Here is a 17,994-nt window from a genome sequence, read left to right on the forward strand (position 1 = left end):
CTTTAATTTTAAAATGAAGATAATGAAACATTTCTCAGTATATTACAACATTGTTCACATTATATTTCACATTATAAAATTATAATACAAAATATCAAAACTCTAACTTAACAAACAAGGACGGTACAGTTCTGCAATATCTTCTATTTGTGTGAGAAGTTATAATGTGGCACCTAAATAATCACATGTAGGGTTGAGCGAAACGGGTCGTTCATTTTCAAAAGTCGCCGACTTTTGGCAAAGTCGGGTTTCATGAAACCCGATCCGACCCCTGTGCGGGGTCGGCCATGCGGTACGCGACTTTCGCGCCAAAGTCGCGTTTCAATGACGCGAAAAGCGCCATTTCTCAGCCAATGAAGGTAAACGCAGAGTGTGGGCAGCGTGATGACATAGGTCCTGGTCCCCACCATCTTAGAGAAGGGCATTGCAGTGATTGGCTTGCTGTCTGCGGCGTCACAGGGGCTATAAAGGGGCGTTCCCGCCGACCGCCATGTTACTGCTGCTGATCTGAGCTTAGGGAGAGGTTGCTGCCGCTTCGTCAGAAGCAGGGATAGCGTTAGGCAGGGTCCATTAACCACCAAACCGATTGTGCTGTAGCGATTTCCACTGCCCAACGCCACCTTTTGTTTGCAGGGACAGTGGAAGCTACATTTTTTTTTTTTTCCCCCTCAGCGCTGTAGCTCATTGGGCTGCCCTAGAAGGCTCCCTGATAGCTGCATTGCTGTGTATACGCCGCTGTGCAAACCAACTGCTTTTTTCAAAGCACAAATCCTCTTGTTCCTTCCTTTCTGCACAGCTATCTTTTTGGTTTGTACACACTTTTTATTTAATTTGTGCATCAGTCCACTCCTTATTGCTGCCTGCCATACCTGGCTGAGATTACTGCAGGGAGATAGTAATTGAAGGACACTCCCTGTTTTTTTTTTTTTTTGTGGGAGATTAAGATTGACATTTCTGCTAGAGTGCCATCTCTGTCTGTGTCATCTCTCACTCAGTGGGCCATAGAAAGCCTATTTATTTTTTTGCTTGATTTGGGTTATAAAATCTACCTGAAAAAATCACTACATCAATCAGTGGGAGAAAAATATTGGCCTCAGGGCTTGTGTGCCACTCCTGACTCCTGTGTGCATCATCACTCACTCAGTGGGCCATAGAAAGCCCTTTTTTTTTTTTTTTTGCTTTATTTGGGTTCTAAATTCTACCTGAAAAAATCAATAAATCAATCAGTGGGAGATTAATATTGGCCTTTGGGCTTGTGTGCCAGTCCTAAGCGTGCCATCTCTCTCTCTCAGATAGTGGGCCATAGAAAGCCTATTTATTTTATATATTTTTTTTTTTAATGGGTTTATAAATTTTCCCTGGAAAAAAAAAAAAAAGTGGGAGATTAATATTGGCCTCTGGGCTTGTGTGCCAGTCCTGAGCGTGCCATCTCTCTCACAAATAGTGGGCCATAGAAAGCCTATTTATTTTTTTTTTTTTGGTTTTATAAATTCTCCCTTAAAAAAAAGGGAGATTAATATTGGCCTTTGGGCTTGTGTGCCAGTCCTAAGCGTGCCATCTCTCTCTGTCTCTCAGATAGTGGGCCATAGAAAGCCTATTTATTATTTTTTTTATTGGGTTTATAAATTTTCCCTGGAACAAAAAAAAAAACGTGGGAGATAAATATTGGCCTCTGGGCTTGTGTGCCACTCCTGACTCCTGTGTGCGTCATCTCTCACTCAGTGGGCCATAGAAAGCCTTTTTTGTTTTATTTGTTTTCTAAATTCTCCCTGAAAAAATCATTTTATTTTCTTTGGTTTCTAAATTCTTCCTGAAAAAATCATTTTATTCTATTTTTTTTTTTTCCTAAAGTCTCCCTGAAAAAAACAAAAAAAAAAAACAAATCAGTGGGAGATTAATATTGCCCTTTCTGCTTGTGTGCCAGTCTTGACTCCTGGGTGTGCCATCTCTCTCTCTCTCTCTCCAATTGTGGGCCATAGAAAGCCTATTATTTTTTTAGCTTGATTTGGGTTCCAAAATCTACCTGAAAAAATCACTACATCAATCAGTGGGAGATAAATATTGGCCTCTGGGCTTGTGTGCCACTCCTGACTCCTGTGTGCGTCATCTCTCACTCAGTGGGCCATAGAAAGCCTTTTTTTGTTTTATTTGTTTTCTAAATTCTCCCTGAAAAAATCATTTTATTTTCTTTGGTTTCTAAATTCTTCCTGAAAAAATCATTTTATTCTATTTTTTTTTTTTTCCTAAAGTCTCCCTTAAAAAAAAAAAAAAATCAAATCAGTGGGAGATTAATATTTACATTTGTGCTTCAGTGACAGTCCTGCGTGTGTGGCATCTCTCTCATTTGTTGCCACCAACAACAGAGTGTGTAACATTGTGCCTGATTTTCGTTGTGGTCTCACTCACCTGTAAAGGGGTAGCTAAATCATACTGAAGTTATAGCTCACCGTGTAATTTGTGTGACAGCAACAAATACTGTTAGTTTGTTTACGTTTTTAAAACAATGAGGAAGTATGGTGGAAGAGGTCGTGGCCGGGGGCGTTCATTGTCAGCTGGTAATGAGGGTAGTGGTGGAGCATCAGCTGGTCGTGGGAAAAAAAATATTGGACCTAAGTCTGGAGCTGTGGAGCCAGGTTCGTCGTCTGGCTACACAAGGCCTCGAACGCTCCCTTTTCTGGGAGTAGGAAAACCGCTTTTAAAGCCGGAGCAGCAAGAGCAAGTTTTGGCTTATCTTGCTGACTCAGCCTCTAGCTCTTTTGCCTCCTCTCGTGAAACTGGTAAATGTCAAAGCAGCGCGTCGTTAGTGGATGTTCACGGTCAGGGACAAGTCGCTTCCTTGTCCTCTTCAGCAAAAACAACAACAGAGAAGAATGCAGCAGGCGACACAACGGGTTACTCCATGGAGCTCTTTACACATACCGTCCCTGGCTTAGAAAGTGAAGCAGTTAACAGTCCATGCCCATTACAAGTTGAATCTGACATGGAGTGCACTGATGCACAGCCACAGCCAGACTACTATGCTGGTCCTTTGACTCAGACCACAACATTGCCCTCGCAGGGTGCTGATCAAGAATCAGACCCTGATGAGACTATGTTGCCCCATCACGAACGCTATACCACCGACCGACACGGTGACACAGACGAAGTTGCACACGAGCTACAAGAAGAGGTAATAGATGACCCAGTTCTTGACCCCGATTGGCAGCCATTGGGGGAACAGGGTGCAGGCGGCAGCAGTTCTGAAGCGGAGGAGGAGGGGCCGCAGCAGGCATCAACATCGCAACAGGTTCCATCTGCCGGGCCCGTATCTTGCCCAAAACGCGTGGCAAAGCCAAAACCTGTTGGAGGACAGCGTGGCCATCCAGTTAAAGCTCAGTCTGCAATGCCTGAAAAGGTATCCGATGCTAGAAAGAGTGCAGTCTGGCATTTTTTTAAACAACATCCAATTGATCAGCGCAAAGTCATCTGTCAAAAATGTTCAACTACCTTAAGCAGAGGACAGAATCTGAAAAGTCTCAATACAAGTTGCATGCATAGACATTTAACCACCATGCATTTGCAAGCCTGGACTAACTACCAAACGTCCCTTAAGGTTGTAGCACCCTCGGCCAATGAAGCTAGTCAGCAACGCAACATCCCTTCCGGCAGTGTACGGCCACCATTTTCCGCACCACCTGCAGTATCTGTGCAGGTTTCTTTGCCAGGCCAAAGCAGTCAGGGTCAGGGAATCACCAGTTTCGTAGTAGGAAACACTGCATCTAGGGCACCGGTGGCAACAATACCATCTCCCACCGTCTCTCAGTCTGCCATGTCCACCGGCACCCCCGCTAGTTCCACGATCTCCAGCTCTCCAGTCCAGCTCACCCTACATGAGACTATGGTTAGAAAAAGGAAGTACTTAGCCTCGCATCCGCGTACACAGGGTTTGAACGCACACATAGCTAGACTAATCTCGTTAGAGATGATGCCCTACCGGTTAGTTGAAAGCAAAGCTTTCAAAGCCCTGATGGACTACGCTGTACCACGCTACGAGCTACCCAGTTGACACTTTTTTCCAGAAAAGCCATCCCAGCCCTCCACCAGCATGTTAAAGAGCGCATCGTCCATGCACTCAGGCAATCTGTGAGCACAAAGTTGCACCTGACAACAGATGCATGGACCAGTAGGCATGGCCAGGGACGTTACGTGTCCATCACGGCACACTGGGTAAATGTGGTGGATGCAGGGTCCACAGGGGACAGCAAGTTTGGGACAGTTCTGCCTAGCCCACGGTCTAGGAAACAATTGGCTGTAGCCGTTCGCACCCCCTCCTCCTCCTCTTCGTCCTCCTGCAGAAGCGAGAGCTCGTCCACAGACCGCAGTCGCACAACCACTCCATCCGCAGCTGCCACTGTTGCACACCAGGTCTCCCATTATGGGGCAGCTACTGGCAAACGTCAGCAGGCTGTATTGGCTATGAAGTGTTTGGGCGACAACAGACACACCGCGGAAGTTCTGTCCGAGTTCTTGCAGAAAGAAACGCAGTCGTGGCTGGGCACTGTAGATCTTGAGGCAGGCAAGGTAGTGAGTGATAACGGAAGGAATTTCATGGCTGCCATCTCCCTTTCCCAACTGAAACACATTCCTTGCCTGGCTCACACCTTAAACCTGGTGGTGCAGTGCTTCCTGAAAAGTCATCCGGGGTTATCCGACCTGCTCCTCAAAGTGCGTGGACTTTGCTCACATATCCGCCGTTCGCCCGTACACTCCAGCCGTATGCAGACCTATCAGCGTTCTTTGAACCTTCCCCAGCATCGCCTAATCATAGACGTTGCAACAAGGTGGAACTCAACACTGCACATGCTTCAGAGACTGTGTGAACAGAGGCGGGCTGTTATGTTTTTGTGGGAGGATACACATACACGGGCAGGCAGTAGGATGGCAGACATGGAGTTGTCAGGTGTGCAGTGGTCGAAGATTCAAGACATGTGCCAAGTCCTTCAGTGTTTTGAGGAATGCACACGGCTGGTTAGTGCAGACAACGCCATAATAAGCATGAGCATCCCCCTAATGCGTCTGCTGATGCAAAGTTTGACGCACATAAAGGATCAGGCGTCTGCAGCTGAGGAAGAGGAAAGCCTTGATGACAGTCAGCCATTGTCTGGCCAGGGCAGTGTACAGGACGAGGTAGCGGGCGAAGAGGAGGAGGAGGGTGATGGGGATGATTATATTTTTAATGAGGAAGCTTTTCCGGGGCCACTGGAAATTGGTGGCGCGGCAAGGCCGGGTTCTGGTTTTTTGAGGGACACAAGTGACGTGGATTTGCCTGAAACTGCCCCTCAACCAAGCACAACCGCAGATTTGAGAACTGGAACTTTGGCCCACATGGCGGATTATGCCTTACGTATCCTCAAAAGGGACACACGCATAACTAAAATGATGAATGATGACGATTACTGGTTGGCCTGCCTCCTTGATCCTCGCTATAAAGGCAAATTGCAAAATATAATGCCACATGAGAACTTGGAACTAATATTAGCAACCAAACAATCAACTCTTGTTGACCGTTTGCTTCTGGCATTCCCTGCACACAGCGCCCGTGATCGTTCTCACACGAGCTGCAGGGGCCAGCAGACCAGAGGAGTTAGAGGGGCAGAAATCAGAAGTGGCGTTGGCCAGAGGGGTTTTCTGACCAGGTTGTGGAGTGATTTTGCTATGACCGCAGACAGGACAGGTACTGCAGCATCAATTCAAAGTGACAGGAGACAACATTTGTCCAGTATGGTTACAAACTATTTTTCATCCCTTATCGATGTTCTCCCTCAACCGTCATTCCCATTTGATTACTGGGCATCAAAATTAGACACCTGGCCAGAATTGGCAGAATATGCATTGCAGGAGCTTGCTTGCCTGGCAGCTAGTGTCCTATCAGAAAGAGTATTCAGTGCTGCAGGTTCAATACTAACAGAAAAAAGGACTCGTCTGGCTACCCAAAATGTAGATGATCTAACCTTCATTAAAATGAACCACAACTGGATTTCGAAATCTTTTGCCCCACCTTGCCCGGCTGACACCTAGCTTTCCTATGAAAAGGTCTTGCCTGTGGACTATTCTGAATGCCTTTTCCAATCTCGTAATTTTCTGCACCTGATTGTCCAGCATACGACATGTTTACACCTCACTAAATGGCCAAACTCCCCAAACGGGGCCGTGGTATCGACACTTGGCGACAGCACCCGTGAGAGTGCAGTTTGTCTGAAGAGGTGGGTGAGCCCGCTTTTGGTCGACGGCACTGCCACTGGGTCCCTCCTAGTACAATAAAGTGTCTCTGGCGGTGGTGGTGCGCACCCAACGTCAGACACACCGTTGTAATATGAGGGGCCCTGGGCCTGTACCGCCGGCCACAAGACAGTTTCCCCCCACCCCAGCTCAAACAGTGCTCTACCACTTGCAAAATTATCTCACAGCTCCACCAATGTTTAGTCTATGTGCTGACATCCTTCAATGCCTGCCACTGACAATACCATTGTATTGACATTTTTGTTATGTTAGGCCTTCGATGCCTGTCTGTGGTCACTCCTTCCACTAGGCCTCCACTGACCACACCACTGCTGCCCGTGTACCCCTGTAACCAATTTAAAATTGCCTACAGCCATGTGTTATTATTTTAGGCCTTCGATGCCTGTCTGCGGTCACTCCTTCCACTAGGCCTCCACTGACCACACCACTGCTGCCCGTGTACCCCTGGAACCAATTTAAAATTGCCTACAGCCATGTGTTATTATTTTAGGCCTTCGATGCCTGTCTGCGGTCACTCCTTCCACTAGGCCTCCACTGACCACACCACTGCTGCCCGTGTACCCCTGGAACCAATTTAAAATTGCCTACAGCCATGTGTTATTATTTTAGGCCTTCGATGCCTGTCTGCGGTGACTCCTTCCACTAGGCCTCCACTGACCACACCACTGCTGCCCGTGTACCCCTGTAACCAATTTAAAATTGCCTACAGCCATGTGTTATTATTTTAGGCCTTCGATGCCTGTCTGCGGTCACTCCTTCCACTAGGCCTCCACTGACCACACCACTGCTGCCCGTGTACCCCTGGAACCAACATCAGAAAATATAAAAATAAGTATTTTGCTTATAAAAAAGAAAATACTGGAGAGATATCAAATGCAGACATTTTAACATTAAAAACAAACACATACAACAAAAATCTGGTACAGTACTAAAAATGGCCACCAGCTACAATAACTTTCTCCTGCAAGTAGTTAACTGAAAGGTTTTTTCAATTTTAAACACAGATATGGCATCCACCGAGTGTTGTCCTGTCGCGTCTTCTTTATATTATTGCCAAGAAGATGCAAAACAATGAAAATAATAAAATCATTATTTACCAAAAAAATAGAGTAAGTCAAAACCACATTGCAAATAAACATTCATTACAAATAAAGAAGCAGGGCGCGTCCGAGGGTGAGTATATACCTAATAAGAATATAATCACCCTCGGACGCGCCCTGCTTCTTTCCGACAGCCTTCCTTCCTAAGAATCAGCCCTTCCGTGGTGTAGAGAGAGGGTTTGTTAGACTCCAAGGTGTTCCCCAGGTTGCCTTTCCTGAGCTTCGATCTTCCGGCTCTCGTTTAGTAGTTGTTGGAAACTACGCTGCATTAGGCCTACAAATTGGGTATGGGGTGTAGAGAGATGGTGTGTTACACTCCAAGGTGTTCCCCAGGTTTCCTCTCCATTGCTTCGATCTTCCGGCTCTCGTTTAGTAGTTGTTGGAAACTACGCTGCATTAGGCCTACAAATTGGGTATGGGGTGTAGAGAGATGGTGTGTTACACTCCAAGGTGTTCCGCAGGTTTCCTCTCCATTGCTTCGATCTTCCGGCTCTCGTTTAGTAGTTGTTGGAAACTACACTGCATTAGGCCTACAAATTGGGTATGGGGTGTAGAGAGATGGTGTGCTACACTCCAAGGTGTTCCCCAGGTTTCCTCTCCATTGCTTCGATCTTCCGGCTCTCGTTTAGTAGTTGTTGGAAACTACGCTGCATTAGGCCTACAAATTGGGTATGGGGTGTAGAGAGATGGTGTGTTCCACTGTAGAGAGATGGTGTGTTCCACTCCAAGGTGTTCCCCAGGTTTCCTCGCCAATGCTTCGATCATCATGCTCTCGTTTAGTAGTTGTTGGAAACTACGCTGCATTAGACCTACAAATTGGGTATGGGGTGTAGAGAGATGGTGTGTTCCACTCCAAGGTGTTCTCCAGGTTGCCTTTCCTGAACTTCTATCTTCAGGCTCTCATTAAATTGTGGTTAAACGGAACAACTGCATTTGGCGTACTAGTTGGTTTGGGGCCTACTATCGGTGTCTGCCGCTCCTTGCTGTTCTCCTGGTTTCCTGTCCTGAAATTCCGTTTTCAGGCGCTCGTTAAGTAGTTGTTAATGTTAGACTGCATTTGGCCTACTAGTTGGGTTGGGGCCTATTATCGGTGTCTGCCACTCCTTGCTGTTCTCCTCCACTGAACAAAGCTGTGCCGCCTGTTTACTACTGTTGCCAATTTTGAACTGCATTTCGACTACTTACTGATTTGGGCCTACTCTCTGTGTCAGCCTCTCATTCCAGTTGTCCTCCACTGCAATGCCCCCTGATTAGTCCTGTGTTACCAATTTTGAACTGCATTTAGCCCACTTTATTCTTTGGGCCTATATCTGTGTTTCCTCCTCATCCTGCCCATTGCCCAGCCAGTGATAGATGAGTCTGCTGGTACATTGACCCATAACGCAACATTTCCCGTGCACGCTACACTGCAAGATTGTGACCCTGCTGAAAGTCAGGTCCCCCTTCCCGCATACCATACCACCTTACACGGGGACAAACAGGAAGGTGCAGATGAAAGTGCAGGTTCCTTCATCAGGTGGGGGGAGGAATACTAGTTGGCGACGTCACTGGCACAGGGCCTCTCATGGTACGCAAAAGTGTTGCTGCCGGTGGGAGGCGCCCCCGCCGTGCAAACACACCGCTGTACTTTGAGAGGCCCTGTGCCAGTGCCAATGCCAACGAGTGGGCCCCCCCTGCTTGCTCAGGTTCACAGCACTTGCAAAGTTGAAATACTTACCTCTCCCTGCTCCACTGCCGTGACGTGGTCCAGATTTCCTGGGCCCACTAATTACTTGAACCAGCCCTACCCACCACAACTTTAGCCAAATGACCCCCAATTTCAAATGCCTTCCAATTATTATAAGGTAAATTACGCTTGACAAGCTTCATTAAGAAGAATGGATGGTTTTGACATTAAAATGGGCACTCTAGGTGTTTTCCTGGCCCCCACTCACTGCCGACTATGCTGCCCCATTGACTTGCATTGGGTTTCGTGTTTCGGTCGATCCCGACTTTACGTCATAATCGGCCGATTTCACTCGACCCGACTTTTGAGATAGTCGGGTTTCGCGAAACCCGGCTCGACTCTAAAAAGGTCAAGGTCGCTCAACTCTAATCACATGGATTATGTATGACAGTACAGCCAGAAGTTGAAAATTCTGACTCAACATTACAAGAAACCAAAGCATTATAAAATGTATACTTTGTTGATGAAAACAGGATAAAAAAAGCCATCAATAGAGGCAGCTGTTGTGTGGCAGCAATGGAAATTAGAAGCTGCAGATTTTTTATTATTTAGGCTAAGTGCACACGTCGCAGAATTGCAGCGGAAATTTCCACGGCAATTCTGCAACTCCTGCCACGGGTATATCACATGCGGAATTGGCATGCATATTCCTGCTAAAAACTAGCGTTTTGCAAGCATAATTAGCTTGCAGAACGCTAGCGTTTTCCAAGCGATCTGCAGCATCGCTTGGAAAACTGATCGACAGGTTGGTCACACTTGTCAAACATAGTGTTTGACAAGTGTGACCAACTTTTTACTATTGATGCTGCTTATGCAGCATCAATAGTAAAAAGATATAATGTTAAAAATAATTTAAAAAAATAAAAAAATGGTTATTCTCACCTTCGGAAGGCTGCTGATCTCCTCAGCGATGCACGTGGCGGCTTCCGTTCCTATAGATGCTTTGTGTGCAGGACCTGCGATGACGTCACGTGACGGCGACGTCATCGCAGGTCCTTCACACAAAGCATCCATGGGAACGGAAGCGGCCGCGTGCACCACTGAGAAGTGGGAAGACTCCGGGGGCCATCAGAAGGTGAGTATATCACTATTTTTTTATTTTAATTCTTTTTCATTTTAACAATTATATGTTGCCCAGTCCGTGGAGGAGAGTCTCCTCTCCTCCACCCTGGGTACCAACCGCACATGATCTGCTTACTTCCCGCATGGGGGGCATAGCCCCATGTGGGAAGTAAGCAGATCAATGCATTCCTAGGTGTGCGGAATCCCCACGAAATTTAATGAACATGCTGCGTTTTTTTCTGGAATGCGATTCCGCTCAGAAAAACAGCGAAGCATGTGCACAAAAAATGCGGATTGCATTCTATTAAATATGATGCTTAATGTGAGCGTTATTTTTGCAGTATTATAGCGTTTTTATAGCGAAAAACCGCCAAAAAAACGCGAAAAATCTGCTACGTGTGCACACAGCCTCAAAGAGAAGCCATCATCAGATAATGACCTTTTGATTAAATCAGGTTTTTGTGTTAAATGGAGTTTTTATAAATTGGTTTCATTTTTTCAATACATATTGTGTCATGTTAAAAAAAAAAAGAAAACAGAAATCTTGGAATTTTCACAGTGACCATTGGGGCTTTTTTTTTTATACCTTTTTAATTTAGGTACTAATACACACATACATAGCCAAAATGGATGGATCCTTACCCTGTCATTTGTACTGAGATGTCTAAAGGTACCTTCACACATAACGATATTGTTAACAATATCGTTGCTTTTTGTGACGTAGCAACGATATCGGTAATGAAATCGTTATGTGTGACAGCGACCAACGATCAGGCCCCTGCTGGGAGATCATTGGTCGCTGAATAAAGTCCAGAACTTTATTTCGTCGCTGGACTCCTGCTGACATCGCTGGATCGGCGTGTGTGACACCGATCCAGCGATGTCTTCACTGGTAACCAGGGTAAACATCGGGTAACTAAGCGCAGGGCCGCGCTTAGTAACCCGATGTTTACCCTGGTTACCATCCTAAAAGTAAAAAAAAACAAACAGTACATACTTACCTACTTACCTACAGCCGTCTGTCCCCCAGCGCTGTGCTCTGCACTCCTCCTGTACTGGCTGTGAGCGTCGGTCAGCCGGAAAGCAGAGCGGTGACGTCACGGCTCTGCTTTCCGGCCGCTGTTCTCACAGCCAGTACAGGAAGAGTGCAGAGCACAGCGCTGGAGGACGTACGGCTGTAGGTAAGTATGTAGTGTTTGTTTTTTTTTTACTTTTAGGATGGTAACCAGGGTAAACATCGGGTTACTAAGCGCGGCCCTGCGCTTAGTTACCCGATGTTTACCCTGGTTACCGGCATCGTTGGTCGCTGGAGAGCTGTCTGTGTGACAGCTCTCCAGCGACCAAACAGCGACGCTGCAGCGATCCGGATCGTTGTCGGTATCGCTGCAGCGTCGCTTAATGTGAAGGGGCCTTAATGACCCAGTGCTAAGATCATTGTGAAGGGATGTCTGACACCACCTACTGCAATTGATGTATGCTGTGTTATCAGCTGTGTATACCTTTCATTGCAATCCTGCCTCTACTGATAAGAAGTCCTGTAAACTATTCCTCAAAGAACAGGAATTTAAAGGGAACATGTTTTTGTGACAAAATGCTATTAACCTGCAGATATGGGATAAATCTTCAAGTTAATATTGTTCTAAACCTGCCCAGTGCCAGCAATTAGAGCACCGCTACTGTAGGAATTTAACTTTATTCCTCCTGGGGGTGTTCAGATTTCAGTCACGGGGCAGTGCCGATGAGGGTTCAATCACTTCTCTGTGTATAGTGAGCGATGGCAGTGACCGCGCCCCCGCCACTAATCTGCTGTCAGTCAGTGCCAGAGGCATCAATATAAAGAGAACCTGGCACTCAACTTAAGTATAGGAAGCTCAGTATTTATATTGTAGTACGAATAAACGTTTCGGTCTAAGGTGACCTTCTTCAGTAACTCCAACCAAAATAATACAAACATCATGTAACAAAGTACATATTCAGTTAGACAGTCTTATGTCATGTTGAGCTGCAAAAAGTAAAAAAAGAAAAAGGAAAAGAAATGGGGGGGAGAAAAAACGGAACATAACAAAAGTATATACAATCCTGCAAATAGTCATAGTGGATCAGTTAGATATCTCATAAACGTTGGTGGAGTCACCAAATATTCAGGTGGAGTGCATAATATTAAGAAAATTAGCATACCGCACTTATCGACTTGGAAAAACGGTAGTGGTGATCAGATTAAATCCTGATCCGTTATGCTGTGAACATAGTGAATGAAACAAGGTGTCATAAGATGGTGATATAGCAGGCATGCACAGTGCGCATAGATGGAGATGAATTACCTTCTTACTACTGGTAGAGCATCCAACAAGAAGGATGGAAAATAAGCTGTAAACCGAGACATAAAGAGGCCTCCTTAGTATTGGTATTCGATATGCCTGTGGAGTTGTGCACTGTGTGCCCGTGTCCCCAGGCATTGAATATAAAAGGTTACCTGCTCACTGTGGGTCCGGGAGTCCACCGCTTGTCAGTATGGTGCAGAGTGAGTGGCCCTCTGTGTGGAGAATGAATGGATGAAAGGGAATACAGTTGTTGTTCACCTGTCTGGTTTGACAAGATAGGAGTTCTCTCCTTGTAAGATGGAATCGGGGTAACCCCTTGATGAGAATTTGGCCTTCATTTCAAGAACCCGTTCGCTTCGTAGGGTTCCGGAACCCTAGACGGGTGAGCAACAACCGTATTCCCTTCGTCCATTCATTTCACCCCTTTGCATATGTACTACATAAAAACATTCGCCGTCATTGGCATCTTTTAGCCACAGCCCATCCAAATATCCCGGAATTCCGCGAACCCTTCCTCCCATATTTCATGCGAGGACGCAACCTTCGAGACACACTTGTCTGAGCTGACATTGGTACGGATAAACACCTCCCTAGACAACGCTTCCTACAGCAACCTGGGTCCGGGAACCTTCCCATGCCTACACTGGACCCAATGTAGCAATGTACAAAAGGGGAATACATTCCAGCATCCCCACTCAGGCAAGAGTTTCTACATCAAGAACTATTTCACATGCGATTCTTCGTATGTGATCTACTTCAAAAAATGCCCCTGTGGCATGTTATATATTGGGAAGACAACACAGGCTATACGGGACCGTATATCTAAGCATAAATCTACCATCAGATGTAAAAACATGCTCTTGCCAATCCCCCACCATTTCATCACCAAGAGGCATAACATCTCACAGCTGAAATTCCAGGTTATCGAACAGGTACAGATGCCCAGAAGCGGTGGGGACAGGTTGGCCAAAATAAAACACCGCGAGGCATACTGAATCCACACCTTGGATACCCTGAGTCCCAAGGGACTCAACAGGGAGTATGATCTACTTTCCTTTATGTAATGACAATGGGTCCTTGGACATATCACTCCTCTATGCACCATGCTGTAAGGTTCTGGGTGGACCGCACACACTCCTGTCGTCCTTTACCTACTGTCTCTAGATTTCATCTAGATTGTCATACCCATAAACATTTATTGGCCTTACCACAAGGTCGTATAGCTTCAGGTGACAGAGACTAAGATAGATCTGAGTGGATGATTAATACTCTGCGAAACATTTGCGACTATCAAAACTGTTAATATTATGTATTATATGTACTGTACTGTATACTGTATCTCTTATTATGCAATTTATGTAGTAGAATTTGGTCAGATGTGTTCCTATATAACTAATGTACTTATCTGTCTCTCTAGAGTCACCTTTTTTGATGCCCCTGAGGGTACCTTTGTGATCATCAACACCACCCTTAAGGAGAGCACCCTCCACTTCAGCATCTTTAATTTATTGTGGAGCTCCCACTTCATCTTTATACAACCTACGTTTACCATCACGGTCACTGCTTAAATCACAATTGCGATGCAGGATATTACACCGCCATATGCGGGGCATCTCCGAGACTGTAAGGACACTACTATCCGGGCACCTCCTCCCATGACTTCACTCCTGCAACACTACTCGCCCAGTCACATGGAACGCTTGACACACCTCCTTCCGGTCCGGACGCTATGCCGGACAGACATGCTACTTAACACGCATCTCCCACACAGAGGGCCACTCAATCTGCACCGTACTGACAAGCGGTGGACTCCGTGTCATACCCCGGACCCGCAGTGAGCAGGTAACCTCTTATATTTAATACCTGGGACACCGGCACACAGTGCACAGCTCCACAGGTATATTGTATACCAATACTAAGGAGGCCTCTTTTTGTCTCGGTTTACAGCTTATTTTCCATCCTTCTTGTTACCAATAGTAAGAAGGTAATCCATCTCCATCTATGCGTACTGTGCATCCCTGCCATATCACCATCTTATGACACCTTGTTTTATTCATTATGTTGACAGCATAACGGATCAGGATTTAATCTGATCACCACTACCGTTTTTCCAAGTCGATAAGTACGGTATGCTAATTTTCTTAATATTATGCACTCCACCTGAATATTTGGTGACTCCACCAACGTTTATGAGATATCTAACTGATCCACTATGACCATTTGCAAGACTGTATATACTTTTGTTATGTTCCGTTTTTTCTCCCCCCCTTTTTTTCCTTTTTCTTTTTTTCCTTTTTGCAGCTCAACATGACATAAGACTGTCTAACTGAGTATGTATTTTGTTACATGATGTTTGTATTATTTTGGTTGTAGTTACTGAAGAAGGTCGCCTTAGACCGAAACGTTTATTGGTACTACACAATAAATACTGAGCTTCCTATACTTAAGTTGAGTGCAAGGTTCTCTTTATATTGATGTCACATGGTGTGGGAACCTACCTGTGCACCCTTCCAGTAGTGCTCACATTTTATTTATCTACGTAGTGCCAGAGGCATGGCACCACACAGGTGATGCATCTATAACTGAATGCCAAATGCAACCCGAAGGAATAAAGTTTATTTCCTCCAGCAGCAGGGCTCTAAGTGCGGGTGCAGGACAGGTTCAGAATACTAGAGATAAAACACACTGGCGCTCGCCTCAATGTGGACAAGTGCCTGAATTCAGGGGAGGATAAGGGATGTAAAACACCCCTAGCTGCTGGAATCACTGACAGGATCTGTGCCTATCCTGGATATAAATAATGCTATACCACAAGAAAATGTGAAGCCGCACGAGCAGGCACCGGCAGCCATCTCCCTCCAGCGGTAACCAGGGACGCCTTCGGCTGGGGCTCCGTAGGTGTCGTGTCAGCTGCCAAACGCCTCACCGCCTCGTCTCTCTCCCCCCATAGCCCACGGCAGCAAGTAGCGGACTCCGGATCTTTCTTTTCCCTCTTCCGCATACCCGTGCCGACTGGACATACCTCCCAGAGGCATCGTGATACCAAGATTACACGTACACCACCAGCGGGGTAAGCACCGACCTGCATGGTTATTCATACATTATAGTCACTGTATTAAGGGGAATTTACTATTATCTGTTTCTGTCATTGTCTCTATGCTTTCGGTGCTCAGTGGCTGGTCACACGCCATCCAGCATTACTTAGCACCTAACCCCTAAGCGCAGCTTCACATTTTCTTGAGGTTCAGAATACTATTAGCCTGCAGATTAACCCCATATCTGCAGGGTAATATTTTTTTAGATACAGTGGGGAAAAAAAGCATTTAGTCAGCCAATTGGGCAAGTTCTCCCACTTAAAAAGATGAGAGATTCCTCTAATTGACATCATAGGTAGACCACAACTATGAGAGTCAAAATGAGAAAGCAAATCCAGAAAATCACCTTGCCTGATTTGGCAAGATTTATTTTGCAAATTATAGTGGAAAATAAGTATTTGGTCACCTAAAAACATGCAAGATTTCTGGCACTCACAGACCTGTAACTTCTTCTTTAAGAAGCTCCTCTGTCCTCCACTCATTACTAGTGATGAGCGAATATACTCGTTACTCGAGATTTCTCAAGCATGCTCGGGGGTCCTCCGAGTATTATTTAGTGCTCAGAGTTTTCGTTTTTCTTGCCTCAGCTGAATGATTTACATCTGATAGCCAGCATAAGTACATGTGGGGGTTGCCTGGTTGCTAGGGAACCCCCACATGTACTTATGCTGGCTATCAGATGTAAATTATTCAGCTGCGGCAAGAAAAACTAAAACTACGAGCCCAAAAAAATACTCGGAGGACCCCCGAGCATGCTCGAGAAATCACTCATTACCTGTAGTAATGGCACTTGTTTTTAACTTGTTACCAGTATAAAAGACACCTGTCCACAACCTCAAACAGTCATACTCCAAATTCCACTATGGTGAAGACCAAAGAGCTGTTGAAGGACACCAGAAACAAAATTTTAGCACTGCACCAGGCTGGGAAAACTGAATTTGCAATAGGCAAGCGGCTTGATGTGATGAAATCAACTGTGGGAACAATAATAAGAAAATGGAAGACATAAAAAACCACTGATCATCTCCCTTGATCTGGGGCTCCACGCAAGATCTCACTTCATGGGGTCAAAATGATCACAAGAACAGTGAGTAAAAATCCCAGAACCACAAGGGGGGTCCTAGTGAATGACCTGCATAAGCTGGGACCACCGTAAAAAGGCTACCATCAGTAACACACTACGCCGCCAGCTACTCAGATTCTGCAGTGCCAGATGTGTTCTCCTGCTTAAGCCAGTACATGTCCGGGCCCGTCTGAAGTTTGCTAGAGAGCATTTGGATTATAAAGAAGAGTATTGGCAGAATGTCATATTGTCTGATGAAACCAAAGTAGAATTGTTTGGTAGAAGGAAAACTCTGTGTTTGGAGGAGACAGAATGCTGAGTTGCATCCAAAGAACACAATACCTACTGTGAAGAGTGGGGGTGGCAACATCATGCTTTGGGCCTGTTTCTCTGCAAAGGGACCAGGACAACCGATCTTTGTACATGAACGAATGAACGTGGCCATGTATCGTGAGATTTTGAGTGCAAACCTCCTTCCATCAGCAAGTACATTGAAAATGAAACGTGGCTGGGTCTTTCAACATGACAATGATCCCAAGCACACCGCCAGGGCAACGAAGGAGTGGCTTCGTAAGGAGCATATGAAGGTTCTGGAGTGGCCTAGCCAGTCTCCAGACCTCTGACATTACCAACAAAGGATGTGGCACCCCAGGAGTCCGGTTGCCACAGTGGCATTGCCTTCCTCACACGGGGTGATGCCATGCCTAAAAGCAAGGAGGGATTCCCTTAGCAGGTAATACATCAGCATGCAACACCTTTCCTACTCCACACCAGAAGGGAGAGCTCTAACACCTGATTTCAGGGGAGCTTCCTGATATAAATTCTGGCCTGGAGGTGGAGGAGGAGGAGGCAAGTGAGGAGAACCTGGGGGATTGGAGCTGCGACTGAGCTCACCCCAGGACTGAGCGCCAAAGACCGGACACCGGAGTCTGTGGTTGTGTTGGAACTGCAGGCCCAGCAACTAAATCCAGAGGGCAGGGGACTGCAGGTCTCCTGGCCCATCACAACATCTAAAGGCAGAGTAGTAAATGAGAGCTCGGAGCCACCATGAAGGAGTGACACCTGTAATAGGCTCAAGCAGAGGACTGAACACAGCCTTAGGCAGCAAGGCCCTCAAAATACAGTGCAATAGGGAGGCCTACTCTGAACTCACCTGGTTAGGTGGATCCCAAATTGCTTCCAGGCTGCCCGGATCTCAATTATCATCTGCATTCAGTGCCATGGACTGCACCACAAACCGTGAGTAAAAGTGTGAAGACTGCACCCCTGCTGTGTCCTCAGAGTTATTAACTGCACCATCCACTCTGAACTACAATCATCATTACTAGTTCTACCTGTGGAGAGCTGT

At 46.0% G+C, this 17,994-nt stretch overlaps 1 protein-coding gene across 2 annotated transcripts in view; it reads right to left on the reverse strand.

The window, feature by feature from the left end:
- GUCY2C (guanylate cyclase 2C) overlaps positions 1–17,994 on the reverse strand; it is an 842,638-nt gene that overhangs the window by 832 nt on the left and 823,812 nt on the right. The gene's annotated exons all lie outside the window — the stretch shown is intronic.

This window comes from Ranitomeya imitator, chromosome 8, assembly GCF_032444005.1.
Source record: "Ranitomeya imitator isolate aRanImi1 chromosome 8, aRanImi1.pri, whole genome shotgun sequence".
Classification (NCBI taxonomy): domain Eukaryota; kingdom Metazoa; phylum Chordata; class Amphibia; order Anura; family Dendrobatidae; genus Ranitomeya; species Ranitomeya imitator.